Source organism: Halichoerus grypus, chromosome 8, assembly GCF_964656455.1.
Source record: "Halichoerus grypus chromosome 8, mHalGry1.hap1.1, whole genome shotgun sequence".
Classification (NCBI taxonomy): domain Eukaryota; kingdom Metazoa; phylum Chordata; class Mammalia; order Carnivora; family Phocidae; genus Halichoerus; species Halichoerus grypus.
In genome coordinates this window covers 107,859,313-107,877,694 of record NC_135719.1, presented here as the reverse complement: position 1 = coordinate 107,877,694, position 18,382 = coordinate 107,859,313, and the positions used below count along the sequence as shown (strand labels likewise).

General features: G+C 36.5%; 1 long non-coding RNA gene across 1 annotated transcript in view; it reads left to right on the top strand.

The window, feature by feature from the left end:
* The window catches only part of LOC118543469 (uncharacterized), a 79,370-nt gene that overhangs the window by 57,733 nt on the left and 3,255 nt on the right, over positions 1-18,382 (top strand). Inside the window, exon 2 of the long non-coding RNA XR_013450179.1 lies at positions 8,584-8,648. This is a non-coding gene — a long non-coding RNA (uncharacterized LOC118543469). The remainder of the gene's footprint in view (positions 1-8,583; positions 8,649-18,382) is intronic.

The window sequence follows — 18,382 nt, the reverse complement described above, 5'->3', positions numbered from 1 at the left end:
AAGCAATGCTTATTTCCTTCTTAAAAACCCTTCAAACATTTCTCCATCGCCAAGAGCCATGCTGATTCAATCCCTGCCAACTTCTCTGCTTCACACTCCACACTTCTGCAGCATGAAATTATTTCTACTTCTCCCAGGGCACCACTCCTGTATTCTTGTAAAGCACCTCATTTCATGCTGTGGGTTCTTTCTGGCTTGCTCTCCCTATCACTTCTCCACTTGGCCGAGTCACAGATGATGCTTAAGTCTGCTTAGACCATGCTTGGACTGAATGTTTGTGTCCTCTCGAAATCCATATGTTAAAATCCAAATCCCCAAGATGAACCTTTGGGAGGGATCCCCTTTGGGAGGTGATTAGGTCATGAAGGTAGAGCCTTCATGAATGGGATTCGTGCCCTTATAAAAGAGGCCCCAGAGAGCTCCCTTGTCCCTTTTGTACAGTGAGAAGGCAATGGTCCATGAGATCCAGACACCGGATCTGCCAGTGCCATGATCTTGGACTTCCCAGTCTCCAGACTGGGAAAAACAATTTCTGTTCTTTATAAGCCTCTCGTTTATGGTATTTTGTTGTAGCCACCCAAACTGACTAAGGCAGACCACATCTTCTAAAAGGCCTCTCTGGAAACACCTACTTAAGGTGGATACTCCTTTTTAATTTATTCATTTAGTAAGCATTTGAGTGCCTATTATGTACTCAGTGGTGTTAGTTAATGGGGCTCATTTTGCTCCCATGCATCCCTATGCCCATCTCTAGGTGTGTGGGAAGAGAGGAGAGTGTCCAAGAAGGAGAAGCTTGATTTCCTAGTGCCTATGAGGGGGTGGCCACATGGGTGATCTTTAGGGCATATTTGGGAGGCTCTATTTGAGAGCTGAAGAAGGGTGAGGTAGAACAAATGACTACAACCATTTCTCTTGACCATGAACTCTATAAAGTTGAAATATGTAACTGAAGCCAAGAGTAAAAAATGGTTTTATACATTTTTTTGGACTCCATGTGTGTATTAGACTGATTAACAGTAAGTTTGGTTAATAACACACTATACCACCATACTATTAACAATATGATACTGGTCTTAAAGTAGTTATTATGATTAGGGGATAAACTATAAAGAGAAATCATTTTGATTATCTGTGCCCCATGAATCATTTCAGTGATTTGATTAAGTAATGCTCTTTAACCTAACTTCTGGGGGATTTCTGAGGAATAGATGGATAGGTGTAAATTAAAAGGCAATAAATGGGCTAAAATATCTTATTGTCATACTGTATCAATAAGAATGCTTTTGGCATCCATAGAAACCCTTACTAAGGTGACTCAAACTATTTTACTAATATAGCCGGCATTCTGGAGGTTGCTGTTGGTGATTGCTAATAGCTCAAAAAAAAAAAAAAAAAAAATACCAGAGCTAGTATGTCTTCAATTCTGTGGGCCCATCTCTTGTGGTTGCAGAATGGCTGCCATACCTCTAGGCGCTGGTCTGTGTCAGAGGCCAGAGAAGGCAGTGGCAGAAGGGGTGGTGCTAGTGACATCTGTCCTTTATATCAAGAAAGCAAAGATTTGCCAGAAGCCCCTGGAGAATTCCACTTATACTTCATTGGAGCTAAAACTGTTTCACATAGCCAACCCTAGCTGAAGAGCAGGAAAGCAAATATTTGGCTTTTCTAGCCTCTACCAAAGAGGTGGGTTTGAGAGTGGGAGTTGGGCCACCTGACCAGTGGCATCTGCTACATGTATGTCCTCTAATTCTTTTAGAAGTCATCAGCCTTCACTACCACTTATCAGTGTCTTGCTCTCTGGGACTCTTTTAAGGTAGAACCTGGCAAAAATAAAACCTTGCATCACTTATAAATTTCTCCAATAACCACAGCAGTGGGTCTGTGCTGTCTCTGACAGGCTGTCTGTGCCTGGGGAAGAAGCATTTGCCTATGGTGTCAGAGAAAGCTTTTGAATCCAGTTGTTTGGATAGATTTGAAAAAAAGTGCAAACAAAAATGTCTATCCTTGGTATAACTTTTCGCTCTTGTTTATTCATGGGTGCTTCTAAGAGCTTTTGCAAGTAAACCTTCCAAAGCTTAAACTAAGTGTGGTAGGCAGACTATCTCAGAGTTTGCAGTTTACACCACCGATCAAGAAGAATAACAATCCATTAATTCTGATGAGGTAACCTCATTAAAGAGGGCATGTGGAATAAACAAGAGGGGATTCTAGCAAGTTTGAAAACTTGAAGGTAAACTGTCTTCTCTCTGTGCTGGTATATCCACAGACACCTCTCTGGTTCAGGAACACATGTGGCAGGACAGCCTCTGATACAGTTGGGCTGAAGGCCGTACAGAGTAGTGTTTAAGCTATGAGCTCTGGAGCCAGACCTTCTAGTCCCAAGTCCTCCTTCTACAGCTTACTAGCTGTGTAACCTAGGACAAGTTACTTAAATTCTCTGTGCCTCCAAATGGGGCAATAATAGTAACTCAGCTAATATACATAAGTATATGTAAAGCACTGAGAAAATTTCCCATCACAGTATACACAATAATTGGTAACTATTATCTCTCGTTACTACATAATGATATTATATATAATGATAATGCTCATTAGGGCAAGCAGACGCTTTGCTTCTCCATCTTTCCCTTCCTGTTAGTGTGTGTCTCTTTTGGACATTACCTTGTCACAGAGGAAGCATGCATAAACACTTGTTACTGTTTTAAGTGCTTCATGGGTAACAGTACTCAAGTCACTTCGTGCACACTGTGTCATGCAGTATGTGTTATTTTCACAATTTCACAGAAAGAAAAGGGAATTGAGCAGAGAGGTAGAGGGACTCGTCCAAGCTACACAGCTAGTAAACGTGGAGTTAGAATTGGAACTCAGTTATTTTGGACCCTTGAAGTCCTGCACTTAGGCCCGTTGCAGCATTACTGGACTGAGTTTTAAGGCTCAAGTTAGATTTTCATGTGCATGTTTTTCTCTCTGCACATAATATTCTCAGGCTCTGAGGGAAAGATCTGAGTCACAGACATCTTTTAGGACATCCACACAACTCACAATTATCCTCTTTTTCTGAAAACTGTTCCGAGGTCCTGATAAAGGAGGGCTCTGAAGGCTATATAAAGGTAAAGCTTATAAAGTGTAGTTAGCACCCAATAAACTTCAGCTGCTATTCTGTTGTTACACAAACCCACCTTCTCTGGCCAAGGTTGAATGGACACCTGAGCCAAGCTGGGCCAGTTGGAGTCTCTCGGGGAATTTGAAAATTAGACTCTGAGATAGCCCAGTAGATAGAGCATGTCATTGGAACTGAGTTGATGGAAGTTCAAGAGCAGTGAAGTGTCTGTCTCACCACAAGGGTTGGAAAAAGTATGGAGTGCTGCCCTGCAGAAAGAACAGAGGAGATAAAAAAGGGTAAGCGAGGAAGAGGTGAGAGGTGGAGGCACATACTGCTTAGGACACAGTGGAGCTTCTCAAGTCTTGGTTCTAGTCCCTTTCAAAATTCCTGCCTTAGGTGTTTGTGAGAAACTCTGTATCCTAATAGTCATTTACCCACATCTTGTTTTCTTTGTGTGTTAAGCTAGCTTAGATTGTTCTTTTGTCACCAGCCACCTAAAAACAGCCTCAGTGAACACCATTTGGTTGGGATGGGCATTCTAGTTACTGACTGAAATAAGTGCTTAAGATCATCTGGGTACTGGGGCGCCTGGGTGGCTCAGTCGTTAAGCGTCTGCCTTTGGCTCAGGTCATGATCTCAGGGTCCTGGGATCGAGCCCTGCATCAGGCTCCCTGCTCAGCGGGAACCTTGCTTCTCCCTCTCCCACTCCCCCTGTTTGTGTTCCCTCTCTCGCTGTCTCTCTCTGTCAAATAAATAAATAAAATCTTAAAAAAAAGATTATCTGGGCACTTTATTTATCATACTCTCTTTCTTTAGTCCCATAGATTAGGAGTTGACTGATTCAATGCCATAAATATAGTTCAGGTACCCTAACACAACCTTGAGAAAGTTCCCACTTTCCCTCATCAATTGCTAAATCTCAGCAAGATTAAGAATATACAACATTGTGTCTCTCCACATAAGGTTTTTGTGTGGGGTGTGTGTGTGTATGTGTGTGTGCACATGTGTGCACGTGTGTCTAAAATTCCTAGAGCTGTGCTTTATTCTTGTGGAAATTGCTTTCAAGAAAGTTCTAGATGCTTTGTTCCCCTGAGTGTGCTCAGCCTTGCCTGTGCCATCACTGAGCAGTCAGAATCACACTGTGGCTCCCAGGCCAGAGAAAAGTCCAGCTGGACAGAAAAGATTCATCTTGCAGTCACTAAATTGCATCTCTGTGTGGCTTCTATGGCCAGAAATCCTGATGCAGGTGACACAAGCAAGGTCTTGCAATCTTCATCCAAAGTCTCACAGGCCCCTAGCTTTTAATACCAGTTATAGTGTATAGAGAGATCCAGATGGATATGATTCCTAGAACTTAGTCATTCTACGTATGACTTCTTATTACAAGAGTGTCTTAAGATTTAAAACAATTCTAAAAACAAATTACAGGTTTTTTGTTTTTATTTTTTTTAAGTAACAGCCTTCAAGCACAGTGGTTCTTAATCAGCAATATATTTCAAGGTGATCTGGGAAGCTTTGACTTGCCATCTGAGAGTAGGGAAGACAGATATTGTCATACAGTGTGGGTGGGTCTCTAAATTGGTGTGACTTCTTGGAGGGCAATTCAATAGTGTTCATCATTTAAATATATATATATATATACTAATATGCCTTAAGTAGGAATATATTCCATAGCTGTACTTGCATAGCTGCCCAGATATATATTTAAAAGAATGTGTGCTGAAGCATATTAGTATATGGGGAAAAACTTGGAATATTATGAAGTCACTAAAAGGAGGTAGATTTTGTATAGGTAGATCTTGTGAGAAAGAGGCCAAAATAATTAAGTAAATAAATCAAATTGTAGAACAGAATATGCATGATAGCATAATTCTACCATGTTTACAATAATAATAAAAGGAGTGATATGCATATACTTATGGGTTTGTGACTCCTTTATGATATATATTTATATGTATAGATATATACCTATATGTATGCTTATAAGTATACTTAGATATACTTATGATATAGATATATACTTATATGTATATATACTTACATGTATATTTACTTATATATGTATACTTATATGTATATGTTTATATATTCTTTCTATAAACTGTCCACAGGGTTACCTCAGGGGAGTAAGAAAAGGGTATTGTCTCAAAAAGAACTTTTAAAAGTATTTTATGCTGTTTTTGTTACCTACAACTAGAATAGTCTCAGTGAAGACAATTTGGCTGGCATGGACATTGTAGTTTCTGATTGAGATAAGTGTTTTAGATTATCAAGCTTATAAAATACAAAACTGATTCAGGCTTGTTGTAAAAAAGCATTTCAAACAATATAGACATTTATATACGACAAAAGAGAATTTCCTCTTTCCCCATTCCCCACCTAAATCCCTCCTGGAGAGGGAGGGGACTTTCTATTTTTCATGTTGTATCTCTCTGTCCTGTTTTGTTTGTTTTTTCTATGAGCATGTATAACTTTCATATATAATAGTCATATTTCACTATTCTAGGATCTTACCAAGACCTATTGGACCAGAAAGTTTGGGGATAGAGGCTAGACATATATATTTAAAAATAACTGCCTACGTGATTCTGATATACATTCTTTATTAAAAACCCTTGATAGCTGGGATCATTTTTTGTGTCCTAAAGGCCAACATGACTTCAAATAAAATGTAAAAATTTCCATCATGGAGGGGTTCCCATCTCTAAGAATTTAGGTAGCTTTATAAGCATGAATAAATGGAAATTTTCAAAAGAAGGGCCTATCCCTGTGATATTCTAAAGGGTTCGTGGTTGAATTGACCGTACTTAGTAGGAACTAAATCATGATTTCACACTAGGAAGGGATAGCAACTATACGGTTTGCATATCTCTATTGTCCACTACAATGTCCATTGCACACATTGCTAATCAATCTTCATACTCATTCTTAGTGAGCCTTCACATAGCTCAGAATCCTTTTTATTAGATCTCATCATTCCAGATAGCTACCGTCTATCCTTGATGTGCAATGTCAAATGAGATCTATTGTAGTGGCCTTCTGTTTGTGATCTTTCTAGCACTGTGTCCCCACTTTTTCAGAACACAAAACCCTTCTTTCCTATGAGCAGCCCATTCCATATGGGTTTCATAGGCCTGACTATACTCCCTACTCCAGCTATAGAAGTGGAAACATCACCCACACTGCTCCCATAAATCAGAGAACCCATCCCATAGGCCATACTGATTGGTATAGGGATGGGTACATGATCAAGTCTGATCAATAGATTATTCTTTCCTGGGACTTTCTCCTGGAGTTATTTGGGAAATAAAACAAAACATGTTTCTCTCTCTTGGTTATTAAGCTTATATAGATTTTGAGTTTTCAGCTTTCAGCCACCATCTTATTGGTGATCTAGAAAGAACCAGTTGAAGAACTCCCTGTCGAAGAAGGAACTGAGACAGAGTCTTGATGTTGTCATTTATGATCCTTGATCCAGGTGTACCTGAAACCAGATGGATCTTCTGAACCTTCTATTTATGAGGGTTAATAAATTCCCTTAATTTGCCTACATTTGTTTGAGTTAGGTTAATGCTACATGCAATAAAGAATCTTCATTAATATACCTCTTCCCCTTCCTTATCCCTGGGTGTGAAAATCTGTGCTTGAGCTTCTTTTCGATTCTCTATCCTTTCTATTTGTGAGCCTTTCTTCATGTTTCTTGATTTGGCTCCTGTATTTGAGAATGGGACACTCAAAAGCCAGAAGGGGTAGAAGATGATGGTTTGCTGTTGTTATTGTCATTATTAAGGTGAAAACAAGAAATTCCATTTGTAAATCAGTTCTATTAGAATTAGAATCAGGGATGAATTAGAATCTTGATAGGCAATTAGAAGAATTGTTGGCCAGCTCATTCATAGAACCATAGAATCTTAAAGGAGGAAAAGACCTAAGCAATTCAATATTCTCATCTTACAAAAGAGGAAACTGAGACGCAGAAGGTCCAAGGTCATAGAGTCTAGCCGTAATCCAGGTCTCCCTGGCTTTATCTGGTATTCTTTTACTGCATTGTGCTACCTTTATTCTGGGTCTAAAACAGTGGAACTGGGTCATGAAACAACTAGATGTAATCTTCAAACTGTATTAGCATCATTACCAATCAGTGAATGAGCAGTTTCATCAAAATTCAGCATTTACAACTGCATTACAAAGCAGCAGAAGAAAATAAGTAGACCACATTAAACATAACCTCATACTTGACTAAACTGAAATTTTTTCCTCTGTGATTCGAAGTCCAGATTTTTCCAATCTTCCAAACTTGGTGTCCTTACTCTTAAATGTTGAGGAAAGTTTTTGAAAGTTTTCTCCCAGCCCTGCCATACTACATACATACAGATAGAATAGTGATTTCCTCTTTTTTTGTGTATATGTGATTTCTCTTAAATTGAAACTCTTATAGAAAGGACTACATCAATAAACTACTTGTGGGGTTATTTTCAAGTAAATAATAGATTATTGGCAGTTCACAAAAAGTCCTTATTTATATCTTGAGATTTTTTTTTCTGTTAACTCCTTGCATTCCTGAGAGAGATATATGACCTACAGAGCAATGAATCATTTCATTCCAAATACATAGAATCATGGAATTTAGGGTGAGAGGGTTATTTAGAAACTGCTTAGTTCAATATTTATTGATGAGGAACCCAAGACCCAGGAAAATTAATTCACTCTGTGCCGCCATGGGCAGGGAGCTATTATGAATCCTTCCATAATGTCATCTGAAATTAACTTTTTCTTATAAACCTGAATTTTCATGAAAAGTTTGAAGCTTGATGGCAAGTAAGAAAATGTATCAAAATATAATTTTCACATATTAGTATTAATTTAAATTCTAAATAACATGAAAGTACTATTTATTTGAGTGCTTAATTAAGCTAACATGTATTTTCTTATTTTTCTACTTCCCTTCCCAACCATACTCCAAAAAGCAACAATTATTCCAAAAAATTTTTTCCCTTATTTAATATTTTACTATCTGATGTTAGGGGAATACAATCAACATATATTTTCATAAAATATTTTGCATCATATGCACTTAACCTCAAAAGGTTGTGTACGTATACGAAAGCATTTGGTCTATGGTCTAATAGTCCCCCATATTGACATACACAGAATTCCAGAATTCCAGAAGTCTGAATACCTCGTCAGAATCTCTGACGACCTGAAGACCTCTTCAGGTCCAGTTGATGAAATTAAGCATGTCAAACACATGAAAAGCTTGCAGCAAAGGTGACCTCCAGATGCAGCAAGCACACTGAGTCACCAAGCCTCAGAAGCAAAGACTGAAAAAGGACCTCTGCCTGCTCTACCTCTCAAGGAAAGGCAGATCTTGAATGGGAGAAAAACAATTAGAAAATGCAGTATCTTAATCCAAGAAAAGTCAAATAAGGGAAACAGATGTCTTTTACCTAATTCTGTGTTTTCCATTCTTTCGGGTGAGAAAGAAAGCCTTGTGGTAATTTGCAAGTCTTATGTGTCCCAATGTTATTGTCTTTCAAACCACAGAGAGGTGAGCCTCAGACACAATGGGTCAGTAGAGTTGCCCCAGAAGCTTCTAGCTGCTGCAAACCTAGGCCTAGAGTTCTTTTTTTTTTTTTAAGAAGTTGCTTTTTTATTTTTAAGGAAACTTAAATAAAGAACTTAGAAAGTGTGTGAAACAAAAAATTTTTTTCTTTGAACAGTATCAATTCGTCATAATATTTACTCTGCTCTGGATTTTGCTAGCTACTAGGGCTAGAAAAATGAAATTTCACTTCTTAACATTTATTTTAAAGGGTAAATATCATTAAGAGTGCAATAATAGATATAGAAAGGTGTTCACTGTAACATTTATTACAACAGCAAAACACTGGCAACAATCTGTAACATTTATTACAACAGCAAAACACTGGCAACAACCATCACTATGGAATTTCCTAAATTATGTTGTATCCACACAGAAAAAAAGTTACCCTAAAAAAGTATACTATGGAAATTTCTTGTTTCTGTTCTAATTTTCAATTGGATGAGATGGTATAGGTTAGAAACTCCAAAATATGTGCTTTCAGAAAGCACTTTTACTGGGGAAGGAGTTAATCATGAAATGCTTTCTTTCTTTCTCATTTAAACTCCTTCTGGGTAAAGAAATTCTATGCTGTAGTAAGACCAGCTGGCATTCCCATATGAGAGATTGTTTCTCTAATATTTGTAAGACAGACCAACCTAAATAATTGAGTCAGGCAGTGCCCCAGCTGGACATAATTATTCTGTGTAGATGGGGCCCTGGTAGATTGAATTATTTTGAGCATCTACCAGGGCACCTGACTGGTGACTGTGTATTGTAGGATACTTCATTCAGAACATTGAAAGCAACAGGCATTGATTTAGAAACAAAAAGAACCTAAATATAGGTTTACTTAGAGCTATCTTTGCCCGTATGTCAATTATTAAAACATGTATTAATACACACGAGGCTTTCTTAAATCATCAGTAGTCTACAAATGACAATTAATAAACAACTAGTCAAATCTTGACTATCTGGAGAGGTGAGGTCTCACTTCAGATTCTGTTATAGAACAAGGAACTTGCATTCTCAACTATAGAAAATTTATATGCTGCTGCCCCATCATGATCTCACTGCTCTCTTTTGACCTCTATAATTTGTGCATCGTTTTATTCTGAGTGAGTGTGGCAACTCTTCATTCATTTATTTATTCATCAAATATTTATGGAGTGCCTACTTTGTACCACATCCTATTGTACAAATAATAAGATTTGGTTTGTACTCTCTGGCCATAAAACAAGTCTCATAAGTTACAGAGCCTTGAAAATTATTCAGAATATATTTTCTAAAAACAACAGAATTAAATTAGAAACCAACAGCAAAAAGCTATCTAAAAAATTCTCAGGTTCGTGGATTGGATAATGTATTTCTAAATAATTTATGGATCAAGAAATCAATTATAATGGAAATTAGAAGATATTTTTAAACTGAATGATAATGAAGATATTTCAGATGAAAAGGAAACAGTTAAAGCAGTGCACAGAGGGAAATTTATACTTTTAAGAGTTTATGTTAGAAAAGGAGAAAGGCTTAAAATCAATAATTCATGCTTCCACATTAAGATAACAGAAAAAGAAGAGGAATTTTAACCAAAACTAAGTAGAAAAATTAAGCTAATAAAGATAAGAATGGAAATCGATACAGAAAATGGACAGATAATAGAGAAAAGTACCAAAAGTAAAAACTTTGTTCTTTGAAAAGATTAATAAAATTGATAAAATATGGTTAAGGCAATGAGAAAACACAAGCCACTGTTGTGTAAATTAAAGAGGGGTCATCATTACAGATCCTAGAAGTATTAAAAGGATAGTAAAGGACTGTCATGAATAATTTTATGCAAATAACCTCAAGAACATAAATGAACAGGAAATCAATAGCAATACCTCATTCTTGGAGATATTACAAAGACATTTGACTTCATCACAAACTTGAAAGATACAGGAATGATGACTCCTTCTAACCCTATGTAACTGTCCCAAATGAGCTATGAAGACAGCAAATCTTTTTGGAGAATGTCATTGGATTCTTGAGAAATTAATTAGGTAGGAACTCAGTCAGCAGCTATCCTAGATGTGGGCTCTATCTACTTTGCTACAGAACTGCCTATCATAAATTGGGTGTTATCTTATCTATCAAGCCATAAGGTTGAGTGTGCCTAGCAGCACTTCTTCAACAGGGTAAGTGGGACTCATGAGACTGAGCTCTAGCAGACCTAAAGGTATCGGTAAGCTGTGTGAACATATGGTACCCATTTTAAGTATTCCCATCTCTGATGCATAACCATATCTCCTTCAACCCACTGATATAGCCTCATGGTGGGAAGAGCACCCTATGACCATTTAAAAGAAACAAAACATTAAACCTGATCTATGGATGATGATTCTACACTATATGCAGATTGCTGTACTTACTAATCTCAATTGTGTGTGACGATAATGATGAATTGACAATGATGACAAGTGACAATGATGAAGAGAAATTCTCCCTCTGGGCAGAATTTTAAGTGGTACATCTTTTTGTTCACATTTATTGGAAACAGGGATGTCCTGTGTTATGAGTCTAAATTGATAATCAGGGGCTAATGATTGTCTGGATTGGCAGAGACTAGAAAAAAATAACACTGGAGGATTGGCAATAAGAAGGTCTAGGGGCGGAGTAAGTGAATGGAAACTTTTGACATACCAAGGGCAGGTGGTAGGAGTGGTCTGCCCCAGGTGCAGTTTTTAGAACATAAATCAACAAAAGATTTTTTGAGGGAGGAGTATTGTATCACTGACATTGTTTAGAATTGCCAGCACATGCTGCTAATAAAAAGAAGACTAACTTATAGTTGCCTTTATTATTATTTTTAAGTTCTCTGCAAACAGTGCACCCCCTTATCACCTGCACCTGGTGAGCCACTCCCATTGCCCTGTCTTTGACCCAGAGTGTGACAATATTTGTGAATATTTATGAATGCTGACTAGGGATCTTCACATCTGAGGACCTTCTCAATAATCAAATGGCCAAAGGATGGACAGATGACCCACTCCATGGAAGTCAATCAGCAGCCACGTTCCTTGGTCATTCTAGTGATTGCCCACTGAGTTCATGGAAAGTATGGCAGTAGGAATGGAAGTTATGTATGGGATCTGGCCCCTGGCCCCTACCTCTGAAGGGTAGCCAGTGCATCAACAGCAGATATCAACCCTGAGCCCTACTATATCACCATATCTCAGTATCACTAGCCAGCCACCTGGTGGCAGAATAATGATATGGGACTCCTATTGGTGGTGGGGGCAGGAATGTATCATCATTGAATAGACAGTCTTAAATGAAATAGTCTTGCTTAAAGCAGTCAACTTATAAAAGTAGGAAAGATATAAGTGAATGAGTGAAATTGAAGAGCAGCATAATAGAGATGAAAGTAGAAATACTTTTCTTTTAAACTGTAAAAACCACAAAGAGATTTTGTGATAGAATCAAAAGAACATAAAATGAAAGGACTTATGAAAGAGACAAAAACTTTTGCTATTCCATTTATAGTTTAATAGAGAACATCAAATAAATTTGGTGTGAGAAAGGCAACAAAATGGCAGAAAGGCAGGAATTAGTTGGGAATTCTATCTAAATAAAAATATATAAATAAACTTGAAAATCTTGATGAAATGTATAATTTTCTAGGTAATTACAAATTATAAAATTGACCAAAGGAGGTGGAATATCTGAAATGGGCTAATAAAAGAATAAAATGGTTTTCAATGAAAATCACAAAAGGTAGAAAAAGTGTGGAAGACAAAGATAAGAATAAAAAACAAGGGCAACCCATTGAAAATAGTAACGAATAAGGATAGCTGTTAACCCAACTATATCAGTAATCACTTTAAATGTCAATGGTCTAAATACATCAATTTAAAGACAGAGATTGGGGGTGCCTGGCTGGCTCAGTTGGTGGAGCATGTGAATCTTGTTCTCAGGGTTGTGAGTTCAAGCCTCATGTTGGGTATAGAGATTACTTAAAAAAACAAAAAGCCTTTAAAAAAAAAAGACATATTGTCAAAGTATATAAAAAAACATGACCCAAGTATATATCATCTATAATAAACTCACTTTAAATATAAAGACATGTATATATTAAAACTAAAGTGATGGAGATATACTATGCTAACTCTAATCAAAAGAAAATAGGAATAACTATATTAATTTTAGACAGAGCAGACTTAAGGGCAATAAAAATTATCAGGGATAAAGAGGAGCATTATATAATGATAAAGAGGTCAATACTCCAATAAGACATAGCAATCCTTAATGTCTATGTGCCTAACAGCACAGCATCAAAATACATGAGGCAAAAATTGATAGAAATGCAAGGAGAAATAGATGAATCCACTATGATAGTTGGAGACTTTAACACTTCTCTATCAGAAATGGATAGATCCAGCAAGCAGAAAATCAGTAAGGACATAGTTGAACTCAACAGCACCATCATTCAACTGGATATAATTGACAACTATAGACTACTTCATCCAATGACAGCAGATTAACAATCTTTTCAAGCTCATATGGAACATTCACCAAGAGAGACCACATTTTGGACCAAAAGTATAAACTAACAAGTATAAAGAATAGAAATCATACAATGTCTGTTTTCAGACTTTATGAAATTGAACTAGAATTCAATAGTAGAAATGTAGCTGAAAAATTTTTAAATATTTGGAGATTAAACAGGACAATTCTAAGTACATGAGTCAAAGAGGAAATCTCAAGAGAAATATAAAAATATTTTTAACTAAATTAAAATGAAAATATAACATCAAAATTTGTGGAATACAGTGAAAACAGTGCCTACAAGGAAATTTATAGCATTAAATGCATATATTGGAAACAAGAAAGATCTAAAATTAATAGTCTAAATTTCCACCTTAGGCAATTAGAAAAAGAAGAGCAAATTAAATCCAAAGTAAGCATAAGAAAAAAATCATAAAAATTAGAGCAGAAATCAATGAAGTCAATAAAGAAATATTAACAAAATAAAAATATTAACAAAATCAAAAGCTGGGGGTGCCTGGGTGGCTCAGTCGGTTAAGCGTCTGCCTTTGGCTCAGGTCATGATCCTGGAGTCCCGGGATCGAGGCTCACATCGGGCTCCCTGCTCAGCAGAGAGTCTGCTTCTCCCTCTCTTTGCCCCTAACCCTGCTGGAGTGTTCTTCCTCTGCTCCTAACCCCACTTGTGCTTTCTCTCAAATAAATAAATAAAATCTTTAAAAAAAATCAAAAGCTGGTTCTTCAGAAAGACCAATAAAATCAATAAACATTTAGCCAGCTAACTAAGAAAGAAAAGGGAGAAAACACAAATTGCTAGTATCAGAAATGAAAGAAGGGACATCATTATAGATACCATGGATGTTAAAAGGATAATAAAGGATTATTATGAACAACTCTATGCCCATAAACTTAATAACCTAGATGAAATGGATCCCATTCCTTGAAAGACATAATCTGCTAAACTCACTCAAGAAGAAACAGATAATCTGAATAATTCTGTATCTATTAAAGAAATTGAATCAATAATTAATAACCTTCAAAAAGAGAAGGTACCCAGCCTTCTTGAGTTCACTGGTAAATTCTGTCCAACATCTAAGGAAGAAATTATAACAACTCTCTGCAATTTCTTCCAAAAAATAGAAGCTAGAGGGAATATTTCCTAATTTATTCTATGAGGCTGGCATTACCCTAATACCAAAACCAGACAAAGACATTACAAGAAAACTGCAGATCAATATCTCTTATGAACACAGATGCAAAAATTCTCAACAGGCTATTAGCATATCAAATCCAACAATGTATAAAAACAAATATACATCACAATGAAGTGGGATCTATTTCAAGTAAGCAAGGTTGGTTGAACAATCAAAAATCAATTAATGTGGGGCACCTGGGTGGCTCAGTTGTTAAGTGGCTGCCTTCGGCTCAGGTCATGATCTCGGGGTCCTGGGATTGAGCCCCGCATCGGGCTCTCTGCTCGGCAGGAAGCCTGCTTCTCCCTCTCCCACTCCCCCTGCTTGTGTTCCCTCTCTTGCTGTGTCTATCTCTGTCAAATAAGTAATATCTTAAAAAAAAAAAATCAATTAATGTAATCCATCACATCAACAGACTAAAAGAGAAAAATCATATAACGATCATATCAATAGATGCGGAAGTATTTGACAAAATCCAACACCCATTCCATGATAAAAACTTTCAGCAAAGTAGAAATAGAGGGGAACTTGTTCAATTTAATGAGGAACATCTACAAACAAACAAAACAAAACACTACAGCTAACATCATACTTAATGGTATGAAACTCAAAGCTTTTCTGCTAAGATCAGGAACAAGGCAAAGATGTCCCATCCCTCCACTGCTTTTCAACATCATACTGGAGTTCCTAGCTAATGCAATAACACAGGAAAAGGAAATAAAAGATATACAGATAGGGAGGGAAGCTATAAATTATCTTTGTTTGCAGATGACATCATCTTCTATATAGAAAATTCAAAAGACTCTACCAAAAAACTCCTAGAACTAACAAGTGATTATAGAAGGGTTGTAGGATACAAGGTTAATATACAAAAGGCAAGGGGCGCCTGGGTGGCTCAGTCATTAAGCGGCTGCCTTCGGCTCAGGTCATGATCCCAGGGTCCTGGGATCGAGCCCCACATCGGGCTCCCTGCTCTGCGGGAAGCCTGCTTCTCTCTCTCCCACTCTCCCTGCTTGTGTTCCCTCTCTCACTGTGTCTCTCTCTGTCAAATAAATAAATAAAATCTTTAAAAAAAAAATATATATATATATATACAAAAGGCAATCACTTTCCTATATACTAACAATGAATAAGTGGAATTTGAAATAAAAACATATTATCATTTATATTAGCAGTCCCCAAAACAAAATACTTAGCTATAAATCTTACCAAATTTGTACAAGATCTACTTGTACAAAACTTTTTTGAAGAAAACTACAAAACTCTGATAAAAGATATCAAAGAACTAAATAAATGAAGAGAGATTTCATATTCATGGATTGGAAGACTCAATATTGTCAAGATGTCAGTTTTTTCCAACTTGATCTATAGATTAATGCAATCCCAGTTAAAATCTCAGCAAGTTATTTTGTGGATATTGACAAACTGATCCTCAAGTTTATATGGAGAGGAAGAAGACCCAGAATAGCCAACCAAGTATTAAAGGAGAAAAACAAAGAAGACTAATATTACCTGACTTCAGAACTTAATATAAAGCTACAGTGATCAAGACAGTGTGGTATTGGTGAAGGAACAGAAAAATAGATCAATTGAACAGAATAAAGAGACCAGAATAGGTCCACATAAATGTAGTCAACTGATCTTTGACAAAGGAGTGAAGACAATACAGTGGACCAGTAGTGCTGGACGTCCACAGCAATAAAATGAATGTAGTTACAGACCTTATGCCCTTCACTAGAGTTAACTCAAAATGGATCATAGACCTAAATGTAAAACACAAAACTATAAAACTCCTAGAAGATGATTTTGGAGAAAAATCTACATAACTTTGGGTATGGCAATGACCTTTTAGATTAAGGACCAAGGGAATGATCTGTGAAGAAATAATTAAAAAGCTAAACTTTGTTGGAAGTAAAAATTATGCTCTGATAAAGACAATATCAACAGAAAGAAAGACAAGCCACAGGCTAGGAGAAAATATTTGCAAAAGACACATCTGATAACGGATTGTTATCCAAAATATATAAAGAACTCTTAAAACTCAGCAATGAGAAAATGAACAACTCAATTAAAAAATGAGCCAAAGAACTGAACAGACCATACCAAAGAAGACATACAGATGGCAAATAAGCATATGAATATATGTTCCACATCATATGTCATTAGGAATGGCGAATTAAAATAATAACAAGATATCTTCATACCTATTATAATGTCCAAAATCTGAAACACAGACAACACCAAATGCTGATGAGAATGAGGAGCAATGGAAACTCTCACTTATTGCTGGTGGGAATGCAAAATGCTGCAGCCACTTTGGAAGACAGTTTGTCAGTTTCTTACAAAACTAAACATATGCTTACCATATGATCCAGAAGTTGTGCTCCTTGTTATTTACCCAAATGAACTGAAAACTTATGTTCACACCAAAACCTGCACATGGGTGTTTATAGCAGCTTTTTTCATAATTGTCAAAACTTGGAAGCAACCAGGATGTTCTTCAGTAGGTGAATGGACAAACTGTGGTACATCCAGACACAAGAATATTATTCAGTGCTAAAAAAGAAAGAAGCCAATCTGCAAAGTTTATGTACTGTATGATTCCAACTATATGATATTCTTGAAAAGGCAAAATTAAAGAGACAAAAGATCCGTGGTTGCCAGGGACTGGTGGGGAAAGTGGGGAGGGATGAATAGATGAAGCACAGAGGATTTTTGGGGCAGTGAACATATTCTGTATAATACCATAAGGCTGGATACATGTCATTATACATTTGTTCAAACCCATAGAATGTACAACATCAAGAGTGAACCCTAATGTAAACTATGGATTTTGAGTGGTAATAATGTATCAATGTAGGTTCATGAATTACAACAAATGTACCAGTGTGGTATGGGATATTGAAGTGGGAGAGGCTGTGCATGTGTTAGGAAAGAGATATATGGGAAATTTCTATACCTTCCACTCAATTTTTCTGTGAACATAAAACTGCTCTAAAAAATAAAGTTTATTAGAAGTAGAAAAACGGACAAAAATAATATTGATAAAATTATAGGCCACTTTCATTTGTGAATACAAATATAAAAATCTTTCTAAAAATTTTACCAAGTAAAATCCAATAGTGTATTACTATATCACGACCAATTGGGATTTACCATAGTAAAACAAGAAAATTTTGATATTAGGAAATGTTATTAATGTAATTCCCTATGTTACCAGATTAACGTAAAAAAGCTCATGATCTTTCAATAGAAGCTGAAAAAAGTGTTAGACAAAATTCAGTACCCATTTGTGATAAAAAAAAATCTTTTAAGCTAAAGATAGGAAGCAATATCTTTAATAAAGTATGAGGTATAGTCAAGAACTGACAGCAAGCTCCATACTGAATAGTGAAATATTACCATGACAATCGGAAATAAAACATAGTCACCGTCTGCACTAATGCTTGTCACTGTATAAACAAGAAAAAGGAATAAAAGGAATAAATACAGGGAAAGGAGGCAATAAAACTGAAATTATTTCCAGTGAAATGATCATCTAACTCAAATTTTAGAAAATAATCAGTGTGAATTTTGTGATGGCTATGCATTACTAACTTATTTGCACAGTAAAACCAACTAGTGTATTTAAAAATGAATATTCAATGTATTAGGGTAAGAAACTTTAAAACTTTGGTTCTCTCTAAGCCTTTAAGTTCAACTTACAAATCTTGCTTTTCTTTTTTTTTTTTTTTTTTTTTTTAAAAGATTTTATTTATTTATTTGACAGAGAGAGACACAGCGAGAGAGGGAACACAAGCAGGGGGAGTGGGAGAGGGAGAAGCAGGCTCCCCGCGGAGCAGGGAGCCCGATGCGGGGCTCGATCCCAGGACCCGGGATCATGACCTGAGCCGAAGGCAGACGCTTAACGACTGAGCCACCCAGGCGCCACCAAATCTTGCTTTTCTTTTTGTAAGTATTGTTAAATATGAACAATCACCTTCA